Here is a 14,780-nt window from a genome sequence, read left to right as displayed (position 1 = left end):
TTACTAAGGCACCTGCCAAAAGCAAGAAAAAATGTGAAACTCCTCCTAGAAAACTATGCAAAAAACGGCTTAAGTTATCTGAGGATTCAGATGAAGAGCCCAATGCACCAACTGTCTCTTCAGACGAGTCAGATTTGGATCTCCCAGTTGGGGAAGAAAAACCTGCTGAAGAAGATGCCATTTGTATTTTTTGTGGAGGCGCATTTTCCATAGACGTTTGGGGAGAATTGTGGATTAAATGTGTAGTGTGTGAGGAGTGGAGTCACTCTTTGTGTGCCGGAAATGAAGGAGATATTTACATATGCAATTTTTGGAAGTGAACTTCGCTTATGAATCATTTCTCTGTTACAGTTGCGTTCAAAAATATGTTTGTGTAATTTAAATTTAATATAAAATAAAAAAGTTTGTAACATTTTTAGTAGTTTTCGTTTGAAGTAGTCAGTTTCCCACAGTTGTAAGGCGTTTCCACATTACCCACACTTCTTGAAAAATTAATGAGTTATTATGCAAACAGGAAATGCTTTTTAATTTTTAACATATTTAGTTTTTGTGTTTCATAATATTACAGTCATTGCCAAAACATTATGAATTAGCATTGGCTAATTTTTGAAGCTGAAAGAGAAGTAAACATTTCCTTTATACAGTAAAAACAAACTGTGTTTCCTCATTCACACCCCTACCTCTAAGAGACAGATCGAGCAGTGGTCGTCCAGTAAGGTATTATTACGTTTCGTTTATGTCATGGTTTTAAGAGGGCACTAGACCACAGTTTTAATGTGCCATAGGTGCCTACCCAAACAAGTTAAGAGCTACTTAAGGGTCGACTCAGGGACCGGGTCTTTCCGAAGAGGGGAATAATGTAGCGGCACCATCTTTAAGGATAGGGAAAGTTAGTTTTATGTGATATTCTGATCACACGTTGCAGCCAGCCAGATGCGGGTCGCATACCAGCAGTTGTGAAGGCATCACATTCAGTATCTATGCAATCGAATATGATGAACTGACTGTGTAGCTCACAGTGTTCTTCTTTTATAAATTAAAACAGAACTGATATACATATACACTCCTGGAAATGGAAAAAAGAACACATTGACACCGGTGTGTCAGACCCACCATACTTGCTTCGGACACTGCGAGAGGGCTGTACAAGCAATGATCACACGCACGGCACAGCGGACACACCAGGAACCGCGGTGTTGGCCGTCGAATGGCGCTAGCTGCGCAGCATTTGTGCACCGCCGCCGTCAGTGTCAGCCAGTTTGCCGTGGCATACGGAGCTCCATCGCAGTCTTTAACACTGGTAGCATGCCGCGACAGCGTGGACGTGAACCGTATGTGCAGTTGACGGACTTTGAGCGAGGGCGTATAGTGGGCATGCGGGAGGCCGGGTCGACGTACCGCCGAATTGCTCAACACGTGGGGCGTGAGGTCTCCACAGTACATCGATGTTGTCGCCAGTGGTCGGCGGAAGGTGCACGTGCCCGTCGACCTGGGACCGGACCGCAGCGACGCACGGATGCACGCCAAGACCGTAGGATCCTACGCAGTGCCTTAGGGGACTGCACCGCCACTTCCCAGCAAATTAGGGACACTGTTGCTCCTGGGGTATCGGCGAGGACCATTCGCAACCGTCTCCATGAAGCTGGGCTACGGTCCCGCACACCGTTAGGCCGTCTTCCGCTCACGCCCCAACATCGTGCAGCCCGCCTCCAGTGGTGTCGCGACAGGCGTGAATGGAGGGACGAATGGAGACGTGTCGTCTTCAGCGATGAGAGTCGCTTCTGCCTTGGTGCCAATGATGGTCGTATGCGTGTTTGGCGCCGTGCAGGTGAGCGCCACAATCAGGACTGCATACGACCGAGGCACACAGGGCCATCACCCGGCATCATGGTGTGGGGAGCGATCTCCTACACTGGCCGTACACCACTGGTGATCGTCGAGGGGACACTGAATAGTGCACGGTACATCCAAACCGTCATCGAACCCATCGTTCTACCATTCCTAGACCGGCAAGGGAACTTGCTGTTCCAACAGGACAATGCACGTCCGCATGTATCCCGTGCCACCCAACGTGCTCTAGAAGGTGTAAGTCAACTACCCTGGCCAGCAAGATCTCCGGATCTGTCCCCCATTGAGCATGTTTGGGACTGGATGAAGCGTCGTCTCACGCGGTCTGCACGTCCAGCACGAACGCTGGTCCAACTGAGGCGCCAGGTGGAAATGGCATGGCAAGCCGTTCCACAGGACTACATCCAGCATCTCTACGATCGTCTCCATGGGAGAATAGCAGCCTGCATTGCTGCGAAAGGTGGATGTACACTGTACTAGTGCCGACATTGTGCATGCTCTGTTGCCTGTGTCTATGTGCCTGTGGTTCTGTCAGTGTGATCATGTGATGTATCTGACCCCAGGAATGTGTCAATAAAGTTTCCCCTTCCTGGGACAATGAATTCACGGTGTTCTTATTTCAATTTTCAGGAGTGTATTTTCTATGAGTTTTGCGGATGTATACACTTTTGTCAATGTTTTATACTAACAGCAGTGAAAAAAGCATACTCCGTCATGTAAGTACTCTTCAGTGGTGAACATGTTTAAATGTGCAACAGCAATGCAGTTCCCATCCTCAGTACACCCCCATGATGTAAATGTTAGTGGTGGTGGTAATTTTTGTAAATACATTTTATTTCCAAGTGAAGCAAAGGCATCACAGTCGCCTCATGTGAAAATAATACTGTTCAATTCAACATACATTCAAATGGCAGTGTCAGTAAACACATCAGTGTGGGAATAATGCTAGATCATGATTTCTACCTGGTAGCATCTTTCGAAAATGCTCAGTTTAGTGATACGAAAGTCATATCATTCCAGTGTGAGTGGGCTCATGTACGTGATACTTCATAGAAAATTGCTACCACGTTCCCCAGAAATGCTCAAGCTCGTTCAGTAATGCCATCTGATCACACAGCCCCTATAGGGGACTTCCCACAAACGGTTAAACTTTTTAATGGAAGAGAGTGCATTCATCTAGAGAAGCAAACATTTAAATATTTAATGTATGCCAGTTACTTGATCCATCATGCTCAAGACAAGTGGGTCAGCTGGCAGCCAAATGTGTCCAGACTTTGTGAGAAATTTTGGACCAGTTTGATGGAAATAAGGTGTCTGTTGGAGGAAAGCGCCACACAACTGTGTGACACATGCTGTACATCCATATGTGGAAATATGTGAGAACCAGCCATTTCTGATGTAATCACAAGGTTCTTATTTAAAAATGTACATATATTCAACTATATGTTAGAATTTATAAATAAAATAAAAATATGAGAGCCTTGTGTATGTGTAAACCTTTTCTGTAAAAAATCCTTAATGCTCTAATGCAAACACGCAGTCATTACGAAGGCCACGTGGACAAAACACACTCACCACAAGGGCTTCATAGAAACAGATTGCTCCTGCAATGATTCTGAAAACCAGATGAAGATGAAGAACAACACGCCATTCCTCCATGATAGTACAAAGCAATGGTTATTGGTTCATTGAAATGCAGCAAGATAAATGTTATTATGACATTGCTAACACATTCTGATGGTATTTGAACATGATTATGTATTTTCAAAAACATCATTTGAGCCAAGTTAGAGGAAATATCCGGTATTGATGGTTTACCATTTAGCAGAAGCAGAGACATGCACCCATCTGAAAGAGTTAAGCTTAACACTGTGTTCATAGTTTACAATGTTTCTGTATGAAACTAGGATGCGGTACGGAACTATTTCTGTTTCAGTCTCTGTACGACATTTGATGTCTTTTATTTGATATATTATCTTGAACTGTGCGCAGCCAAATGCAAATGTCCACACTTTTATATGAAGGCAACAAACACCACTCCACCTGTAGAAAGTTTATTAAAACCACAGCCAGTTTCAAACCAATTTAGGTGCATCCTCAGTTGATGTAATTGTCTCTACAACATTATTTATCGATTTTCTTGAAGCCTTTCTCCTTCCTTCACATCATTATTTAACGCCTCCTTGAAGTCTCACCCCATTCCTTCATGTTACTGATAAAGTTAAAACCCATTTGAAGCGTTGTCAAATATATAAAACGATGTGTCACATAAAATCAGCTGGAGTGTTGTGGACTTGGCATGAAGAATGAGGAGAGGCTTCAAGAAAGTGTTAAATAATTTCATAAAGGATGGGGAAAGCCCTCAAGAAGAGCGTTAAATAATGTGTCTGGTACAGTTGTTAGCCCTCAAGAAGAGCGTCAAATGACGTGTCTGGTACAGTTGTTAGATCAGTTACTGCTGCTACAATGGCAGATTATCAAAATTTAAGTGAGCTTCAACGTGGTGATATAGTCTGCCCATGAGTGATGGGACGCAACATCTCCGAGGTGACCATGAAGTGGGAATTTTCCCGTTTGAGCACTTCACGAGTGTACTGTGAATACCAGGAATCCGGTAAAACATCAAATCTCCGACATCACTGCCGCTGGAAAAACATCCTTCAAAAGGACAGAATCAAGGACGACTATAGAGAAACGATCAATGTGACAGAAGTACAACCCTTCCGCAAATTGCTGCACATTTCAGTGCTGGGACATCAACAAGTGTCAGTGTGCGAACCATTCAACGAAACATCATCGATATAGGGTTTTGGAGCCAGAGGCCCACTCATGTACCCTTGATGGCTGCGTGACACAAAGCTTTACGTCTCGCCTGGGCCCGTCAACACCGACATTGAACGGTTGGTGACTCGAAACATGTTGCCTGTTCCGACAAGTCTCGTTTCAAATTGTATCGATCAGATGGACGTGTACAGGTATGGAGACAACCTCATGAATCCTTGGACCTTGCACGTCCGCAGGGGACTGTTCAAGCCGTGTAATGGTGTGGACCGTGTGCAGTTGGTGTGATATGGGACCCATGATAAGCCTGCATGCGACTCTGTCACCTGTCAGAGCATCTTGTTTGATCACCTGCATCCATTCATGTCCATTGTGCATTCCGACAGACTTGGGCAATTCCAACTGGACAATGAGACACCCCACACTTCCATAAGTGCTACAAAGTGGCTTCAAGAACACTCTTCTGAGTTTAAACACTTCCGCTCGCCACCAAACTCCCCAGACATGAACATTATTGATCATATCTGGAATGCCTTGCAACGTGCTGTTCAGAGGAGATCCCCACCCCCTCGTACTCTTATGGATTTATGGGCAGCCCTGTAGAATTCATAGAGTCTGATCCCTCCAGCACTACTTCATCCCTCCAGCACTACTTCATTCATTAGTTGAGTCCATGCCATGTGGTGCTGCAGCACTTCTGCACGATATTAGTCAGGTCTACCAGTTTCTTTGGCTCTTCAGTGCTAAACTGTGTCAGCATATTTCATATCACAGACAAGTTCACATATGTCATGCATTCATTCATACTAGATGATTCACAGGCCCGACATCCATTTGTATGTTGATACACAAGTTGAAGCACTCAACGAATGGCTCAACACAGAATCAAGTAATGGTATAGTCTTATCAAGACAACAGCTAGGAATCACAGTCTGAGTAGTTGGATGATAGAGTCTATCAAGCTGAACCATATATGGAGGGAGAAATTGAAGCAATCAACGAAAATTTCAAAAAAATAGTGGTGGTACTAGACAGATCTATAAAGGGAAAGTGTATGATAGTTTAGTTGTACTGAACTCTAATGTAGGATATGAATGAAAGAATCAATCAACATGGAGCTGTGACACAACAACGAAAAAGAAGCAAAACTGGTCACCACCACTGGTCTAAGAATACAGTAGGTGTATTCCATCTCCAAGCTTGTTTAGTGTCCAACAGCATGTCGATAATTGTAAAGTTATCAATGAGCAGGAGACTATTCGGCGCAAAATAAGGACATTAGGCACTGCCAAAATTAGGACAGTTGAAACAAGATAATAGTCTCTCAGGAATGTTTAAGCCTGTAACTGGAAGTCTTAAACAGCTCCCACATGTGGCAGATGGAGGCAGTAGAGGTGGAAGAGGAGAAGTATATTCTAAAAGGAATTTCGCTAACCACCACAGTGATTGTGAGATGTATGGAACACGTGGGTTTAGTGACTAACATCAATATATTCTGGGTAAGCACCTTCGAAGTTAACCAAACATGCAATACAGGCTGGGAGTATGGGATTTGAAAGAATGCCTGGTTTTGGAGATCTAACAGTTTTAAAAAGTTCAAACTTGACAAGTACATTTCGAAAAAGGTGGACACATATGCTTAAATATTACACGACTAACCTCTGTAGAAAGGGTAACAAACCAGATGGAGAAATAAAGAGCCCCAGCAATAGGATATACCAAAATGTTATTAAACCTATGTTAGCAGGAGGACATAGCACTGGCAAAGGTACTGACATTCAGCATAAAAGAACGAACAGTCGATCTCTGCAGTATATATGTTATTACAATCCCAGGAAAATAATAGAACAGTTACAACTACTCATGGCAACAGCCAATGGTGGGAATACGACTCACGCGAATGAAATCAAATCAACATTTCATAGTGCTGAGAAAGACTCACTAATCATTGAATAATAATTATGGATACAACTGTTCAAGACCTACACAAAGCTACAGACAAAATATTCTCATGCAGGGACATTAAAAATTGAGGCTTAGATGATTTATGGGAGGTAAATCTTGTAGATATGAGGCAATATTCATGAGCAAATAATGTTTCAAATATACTGAAATGGTTATTCATATGAACTCAAAATTTCCCTGGATCTTACCTGTTATACCAAAGACTTGGAAAGAAGTTGAATAAGTGTTTCAACAATAGCTGCTGACAGAGATGAATTGGTGTCCTGAAAGCCTTCAAACTAATTGTGGTGGTGAATCTTGTAACATATTTCAAGATGGTATTGGACAAGTAGGTTATACACCACTACCTAACAGTCCTTCAGTCAAAGGCAATATTGTTGAAATATTAAATGGAATGATAATAATTTGAATGTAGTTGTACTGTAATCTTTGTAGGTCATACAACTGGACAGCTACTCTGCTCCCACAAATAATTGGACAGGGTAACTGGACCTAAGATGGAGCAATAAAACTGAAGGCATTTGATGTTCATGATAATGAACTTTCAAATGATGCAATCATATTATAAAGTTGTATTAACCGTAAGAGAACTTCAATGTATGTGATTTAATATATATTTAAAAACAGAAGATAGAACCTGAGAAATCATAACTACCAAATAGAGATATTTACAATTTAGAAAATTCAGTAAACAAATCCTATAAACTACACCTTAAACTAGAGCTTTAGTGGAGATATATCCAATGGATTTATCACAGAAGCATTACAGAGATGCAGTGAAACACATGTTTTTCCCGTAGAATACATCATAAGACATGATGGAATAACGTCTCAGAGACATTCCACTCATCACTCAACAGTCAGGTAGGCATTAGAGATGTATAATAGGGTCCATAAACCCTTGAAGCATACAGTACGATAACATGTAACATAGGATGTGTATGGAGTGTAGTATTGGTGGTATTCTATAAAAGACGCCCTGATGTGACTATGTGGACCATGAACAAAGTGGCTAGCACACAGCAATAGGGAAATTCATATTCTGGACGAGTCACACAAAGAGAACGATATTGCACATGTTGCAAAATAAGATTTGGATGAACATCACACTACAGATAGAATATTTACTGATAAAGTGAATCAAATATGTGCAAGAAGGAGTAAAAAATGTCAGCTTTTACAGTTGATAAAGCAGTCCATTCTAGCTTAAATTGGGTGCTGGTATAAATTTCTGGCAAGTTATGAGTGCTGCTCATCATACACTTATTAAGAAGAAGAATTAAACCCAACGATGTTTAAAAGCTTGCATCTAATCATCATTTTCAGCAGCTAAAATAGAGGAGTAAGAAGTTAAAGACGGGTGTATAAGGTTCAAACACTACCTATGACACCTGGTGGAATTCCCCCATTGCTATTTCCGGCGTCCGTAGGGCTTTCAGCTTTTGGATCGCTTGAACAGTGATAAATGCAGAGAACACTGAAGAACAACTTGTCACAGCGGAAAAACACAATGGAATGTTGAAATTTTTCGCTATCAGGAAACAACTATATTTAAAATTGCACAGGAAAGGGCTTGGACTCGACATGAAAAAGAAACTCCTAACTCTAGTACCCAGTAGACATCTTACAAACACAGATTTGCTTAAATCGGTCAAAAAACTCCACATTACAAGATTTTGAGGAGTGTGTATGTGGAATACATTAACGAAACAAAGGTCAGTAAATTTATATGTTGCAGGGGAGTCTGGAACTCACTGGGTTGCATTTGTTGTAAAAATAACAGCATCTAATACTTTAATTCATTCATAGATTTAGATCCACCTCGAGAATTGTACCGTTACTTTACTACCAACCATGATTTCTACAAGTTAAAATCTCCCTCAAAGAAGGCTGTATGTCAAAATTTCATAGCTTTTCGGCACGAAAAATAATTGCTGTTCTACTTTGGTACTATTTATTAATACGTTTTATTATATACACTCAGAAGTTGTTGTTGTTGTTGTTGTGGTCTTCACTCCTGAGACTGAGTTTTGGGGTAAGATAGATACAGCAAAACTCAGAAGTTAAGTTCACAATAAATTTCCTATGTTGTGCATCAGTGTATTTACACATACCTAACAAGTCTCTTATTTCCTCTGATGATAAAGATAAGGCTCTTTTATTGATAGAGGGCATCGAGAAAATTACAAGAAGAGTAGTTCGTTTTGTATTATTGGGAAATAAGGGAGAGCATGTAACGTAATGGATATGAGAAATGGGTGGTAAGGTAATCATTAAAACAAAGGCATTTTGAATTGAGGCGAGATATTTTCACGAAATTTCAATATCCAATGCTCTCTTCCAAGTGCGAAAATATTTTGTTGACACCCATATACATAGAAAGAAACGACCATTATAATAAAATAAGAGAAATCAGAATTCTTACAGGAAGATATAAGTGCTCATTTTTCCTGCAATCTGTTATAGAGCAGAACGGTAGATAGTGTGAAAGTACTTCGATGAAACCTCTGCCAGACACTTAAGTGTGAACTGCATAATAGTCATGTAGATGTACATGTAGGAGACCTCTTAACAGGTATAGGGAAGTTAACTTGAGACTGATTTTCTCATATGTTTTTGCCAGAAAATGATGTACTCAAGAGTGAATGACATGTCCTTCTAGGACACTGACAGCAATAAACTCATAGACAGAATTGAGTCGTAGTTGCAATAAAGATGGATTTATTAGTTCTTCATTTGCGATGCTGTATCGAAAGGCATCTTCAGACAATCAGACTATGGGTAAATAATTGTCTCATGGAATGAGAAGTTAAACACATGAAATTAAACCCAGGAAAGAATGGGCCAAGTGTAATAGTACTGATGGTTACAATTTGTACCTTGTGAAGGTTTGCACTAATGTGGTAACACATCACAAGGCAATAATAGTAATAAAGGAGAAGAATCATATGGCAAGATAAAAAGTGTATTTTTAAAAACACGGTTTCTGTCAACAGCATAAAGAAACATCATATGGAAACGACGCCCCTTAAACGCAAAATAATGGCTGTTTTCATATGTCCATGTAGGCACAACCTTACATGTTAGCCCTAGTCTGACTAGTGCTAGCACAGAGAGTAGAATGGAGGATGCTGTAGAGTATTGCGGTAGCAATGCTGGCTGTCAGTTAACTACGTCGACATATAAACCACAATAACAGATGCATAAGTCAGTTGCTAAGCGAGGATAGCTGAGTGCAGCAGTAAACTACCCCACGTACCAAAGAAAGGTGTATTAAGTCTGTTTTTCCACCACACTTGAACGAATCTCTTTGTTATGAGCGATGTGACTAGACACAAAGTTTTAGAGAAACAAATGGGCAGTAATGATCAATGAGGCTGGACTTGAGAATAGGACGTCATTCGATTGGGAGACACTGAGTAGCTTCACCACAACGCTGTGGGATGACTGGGGAGCACGAGCAGCAGCCTCCGGTTCAAGTCAGGTTACGTCTGCTGCCACACTAGGTCCTTCATGGGACTTGATGCCACAGCCCGACTGGCCTGCTCTTCCTTTGCCACTGGGGCAGAGCTCTGATGCAGCATCGTCAGGCACTATCCTCGCAGCCAATGCTATCTGCATCATCCAGAGCCAGATTTGTGGCTGCTTTATGCAGAAGATTCAATAAAGTTATATTGCTAAATTGTGTATAGTGTTTCCACTTGTTCCCAGCCATCAATGACATCACCACATATGCACAACCCCCTGCAGAGGTGTCACTACAGAACTATCCATACAGTATATCTCTGAGCACTTCTTCCTCCTGATAACTAGATAAAATCATAGAGCATGTATATCGCTGCACCAGTTGAGGTTTAGATGCGATGTACACTCTGACTTTAAAAAAATAATCGTCTGTTCTGTGTGAGAATTATTTTCCACAAGCTGATCCAAACAAGGAGGAATGGAGTGCAGCACTGATTGGGCTGTAAAGGTACAACAGCACTCCTAGTATCACTAAGGCAAAGAATGAGCATCTAGGAAATGATAAAGTTGTCGAAATACCCTTAGCTCATGTGATTTTAATGAATTTATAAAAAAAATTTAAGGATTTTGGATTTTACCTTTTTAGATTTCATCTGTTTTTACATGCATTTAATAGCAATCAAGGAAACCCTTTTGCTTTAATCCACACTATGTGGTTTTTTAAAAGAATTGGTTTTATTTTTTAAGTAGGAGAAATTCTATATTGGTTATTAAAAGAATGCATTTATACTGGATATGAAATACATTAACAATCCCAAACCATTGTCATCCACTTTAACACTCATTCCTAACTTCCTTGTTCCAAACATAGCAATTTTTACAGCTGTTGCACATGTCTTTTCACCAACCGAAGCATCTGGATACAAATTCACTCCTTATCAGCTAGCAGAATATATTCACCTCATATATGTATCCTAAGTTTTCATGAAGCATTTACGTGAAATGATATTTCTACAAGAATCATCTAATGGATGAACTTTTATCTCATCTCACCAATATTTCTTCTAATTTAGTACCACGACTATCACAATCATACACAGAATTTCAACACTAAATACCAATTTCTCAATCCTTTATCAAGTTTCTGTTATTTCCAAAATCTGTAGGGTAATATTTTAAAAGATCTAATTGAATGTGAAATACCTCTAGCATTATTAATAATGAAATCATTGAACTTATTTGATAATACTTCAGTTATCGCCACATTTTTACTGTAACTATTTTTACCATAACCAACAAGCTACCAATAAATCTCTAATATATTTCATCGTAATACAATATATTTAGTTGTTTCTTGAGAATACTTCTCAATTATCCGTTCACTTTTGTTTGCAGGTTTTTATTCATTCTAATACATATGTAACTAAATATTGCATCACGTTTCTCATTTTCACTTGTTTTAACTCCACTATTGCTTAGATCATTATTCTGGTACATTGTGTCTGTTAAAATTAATATTTTGTCTCAAGTATACAAATTTCTATGGTACATTCTAGTTTACCACAGCAACCATCAGTTCCATTGCATTCTCCTCCATTGATTACAATGTTGTCATTGTTAAATATAGCTTCAGAATCATCAATATAATGTTTGAAAGCTTTGTAATGAATCGACACTCATTATCCCAATAATTACTACACATTTCTTAAATATTTTCATCTTACTCGTATACATGATTTTTAGTTTTAACCATATTGTCAAAACATGTTCAAGAAATCAAGATTGCCTCTAATTGTTTTGGAATCTTAGAATACATTTGAGGAAGATAAGAACAATCAATTCCTTTGTGTCTTCCTCTAGGGTACTGTTCTCTAACTACATCCTGATTTTTGAGAGTGAAATCATCAGATAAACACACTGAATCGTTCGTTTTCATCCAAACTCACAAATCTTCATTTTTGTTTTTAGATGCCCAGTTTTTCCTCAATTCTATAACACCTCTTCACTCAATATGGATATTTAGGTCGCAATAACATATGAATGAATGATTTCATTACAGATAAAACAGCCAAGAGTTGAAATGTAGCTATTAATTATTAGACTTACTTTTCAAATTCACTTCATATTACAAATCCACATCTTAGTGAATTAGGTGATATTGTTCTGTGTCAGTATTGAGTTACGTTTTTTTAGTCTTGTCTTTGATTCCTAGTCTGTTTCTTTCAATATTTTGGTTTATTGTGTACTATATAATTGAAAAGTTTAATTATTTCGAATGATTAAACTGCATTTCTAAGAGTACATTTAAAAAGTCTCTGTGCACTGAACTAAGAACTACAGATGTAGATTGCATTGGAAGTTTGAAACAAAGTTGGTAGAACACTAGTTGAGATGTGACAAAAAGTTGCTCAGGAATCATGCAATCACATTATATAAATGGCACAGTACTGTAGAAATGCTGAATAGGTCACTACCTATCGAGCAGTTGCACAGTACTGCTCCAAGAACGCAAGACGGCAACACTGTTTCTTTGAGAGAGTAATGACTGTTTTTTTATTTGTTATACTGTTGTATGACATTTAATTGTTTGGTTCAGTTGATGAAAGCTACTGAATGTGATGTGTAGTGTTTACATTTTCAATTTATTGTAAATCATGGTGACTTCAACTGAGTAACGTGTTTTTCTTGTTGAACATGTGCATTCACAAATAGATAAATAAACAAATTTAGTGCAGGAGGTAGTTGCTGAAAATTTTTTGGAAACCACTAAACCTCTTTGTAATGAGGTTGGTCGACTTACCAGGCAGGCTCAGTGTTAGATGCTGGACGAACTGGGAGACGACCTAATCTAGAGAAAAAGAAGTTGTTGCATGTTTCTGACTCTTTGCAACAGGGCTCAGCAAAACCGTCGTAAACATGGCACAAGAAAGTATGTAGGGCGTACGACTGCACATAAATCAGTTAGGAAAACATTGAAATTGTTCCCATACAACAGACAGCAGTGCAAAATTTGAAAGATGAGGATAGTCAAAAGTTAATCCATTACTGCATCCTATCTTGTGAGGAGTATCATTGTTATTCTTGCTGTTACCTTCTATACAAATGGAGCCTGGTTCCACTTGTGTGGTCATTTTAACACACAATACATGTGATTATGGACAATCCTCGTACTGTGCTTGAAACACATTACTTGGTTAGAAAATATGAGTGTGTGTAGCAATATTCAGATGGCGCATTAGTGGACTTTTATTTTAGGAGAAACCATGAACAGTAAATGTTATAGGCAAAAAAGGGATGTGAAGCCTGTGATGCTACACCATGTCAGTGACTGGTGAGGTCAAAGGGAAAGGCAAACAAAATACTGGAACTGGGGGTCCAGGAGCAGATTCGATGGCAGATTCACTAGGAGCATTCAGTTAATAGGAAAAGTAGATGTGCAGTCATAGTTACAGTGTGGAGTGAGATAGCTGCAAGGCTCTGTTGATCTTAGATTTATGCAAGCATTTCAGTTAGCAAATGTAATGACAATAAACAGACTCTACGGAAGGACTTATCTTTAACGAGGAGGTGCTTCATCTAGGAAAGTCCCTCTATAAATTGACATTCAGAGTATACATGACGTTTAATTGTACCTTTATTATCCCTGTCATACTCCAGCCACCTATACCCACCTCAAGGAATTTATCTCAGACCATCACATCTCCTTCACACTCAGGTGTACTGTTTGAATTCCCTTGAATCCATGTCATTCAGTCGCTGGCAAAACCCATGCTCGGGATACGGCAAAATGCACTTCAAAAGTTGGTGCCAATCACTGAATGTGAATGTTTATTCAAGCGAGTAAACAATGTTCCTGGCAGATTAAAACTGTGTGCCGGACCGAGACTCGAACTCGGGACCTTTGCCTTTCGTGGGCAAGTGCTCTACCAACTGAGCTACCCAAGCACGACTCACGCCCCGTCCTCACAGCTATACTTCTGCTAGTACCTTGTCTCCTACCTTCCAAACTTTACAGTTCTCCTGTGAACCTTGCAGAACTAGCACTCCTGAAAGAAAGGATATTGGGGAGACATGGCTTAGCCACAGCCTGGGGGATGTTTCCAGAATGAGATTTTCACTCTGCAGCGGAGTGTGCGCTGATATAAAACTTCCTGGCAGATTAAAACTGTGTGCCGGACCGAGACTCGAACTCGGGACCTTTGCCTTTCGCAGGCAAGTGCTCTACCAACTGAGATACCCAAGCACATGCTTGGATAGCTTGGTGGAATGACTACAACTGATCGGCTGTCGGACCCCCTCCGTCTAATAGCCGCTGCTCATACATGGTTGTTTACATCTTTGGGTGGGTTTAGTTGCATCTCTGAACACTCAAAGGGACTGTGTTCGTGATACAATATCCACAGTCATCTATATTCAGGAGTTTTGGGAACCGGGGTGACGCAAAACTTTTTTGATGTGTGTAGATACAACAACCTACAGACTAGACGGCACCCGATGCAAGAGCCCCAAGAGCGACACAGAGGACGAAAACACGGAAGAATACGTTAAGAAGATCGCTTTCATACCGTTTGTGGGCAACGTATCGCCAAAAATTGGAAGACTACTGCGAAAGCTCTACATAACGCCAGTTTTCCGCCCGCCAGAGAGACTGTGAAAGACGACATGAGTCTTAAAAAGTCATGGGTGTACCAAGTTCTGTGTGAATGAGGAAAAACGTATAT

Source organism: Schistocerca nitens, chromosome 2, assembly GCF_023898315.1.
Source record: "Schistocerca nitens isolate TAMUIC-IGC-003100 chromosome 2, iqSchNite1.1, whole genome shotgun sequence".
Taxonomy (NCBI): Eukaryota; Metazoa; Arthropoda; class Insecta; order Orthoptera; family Acrididae; genus Schistocerca; species Schistocerca nitens.
This window is presented reverse-complemented; position numbering follows the sequence as displayed.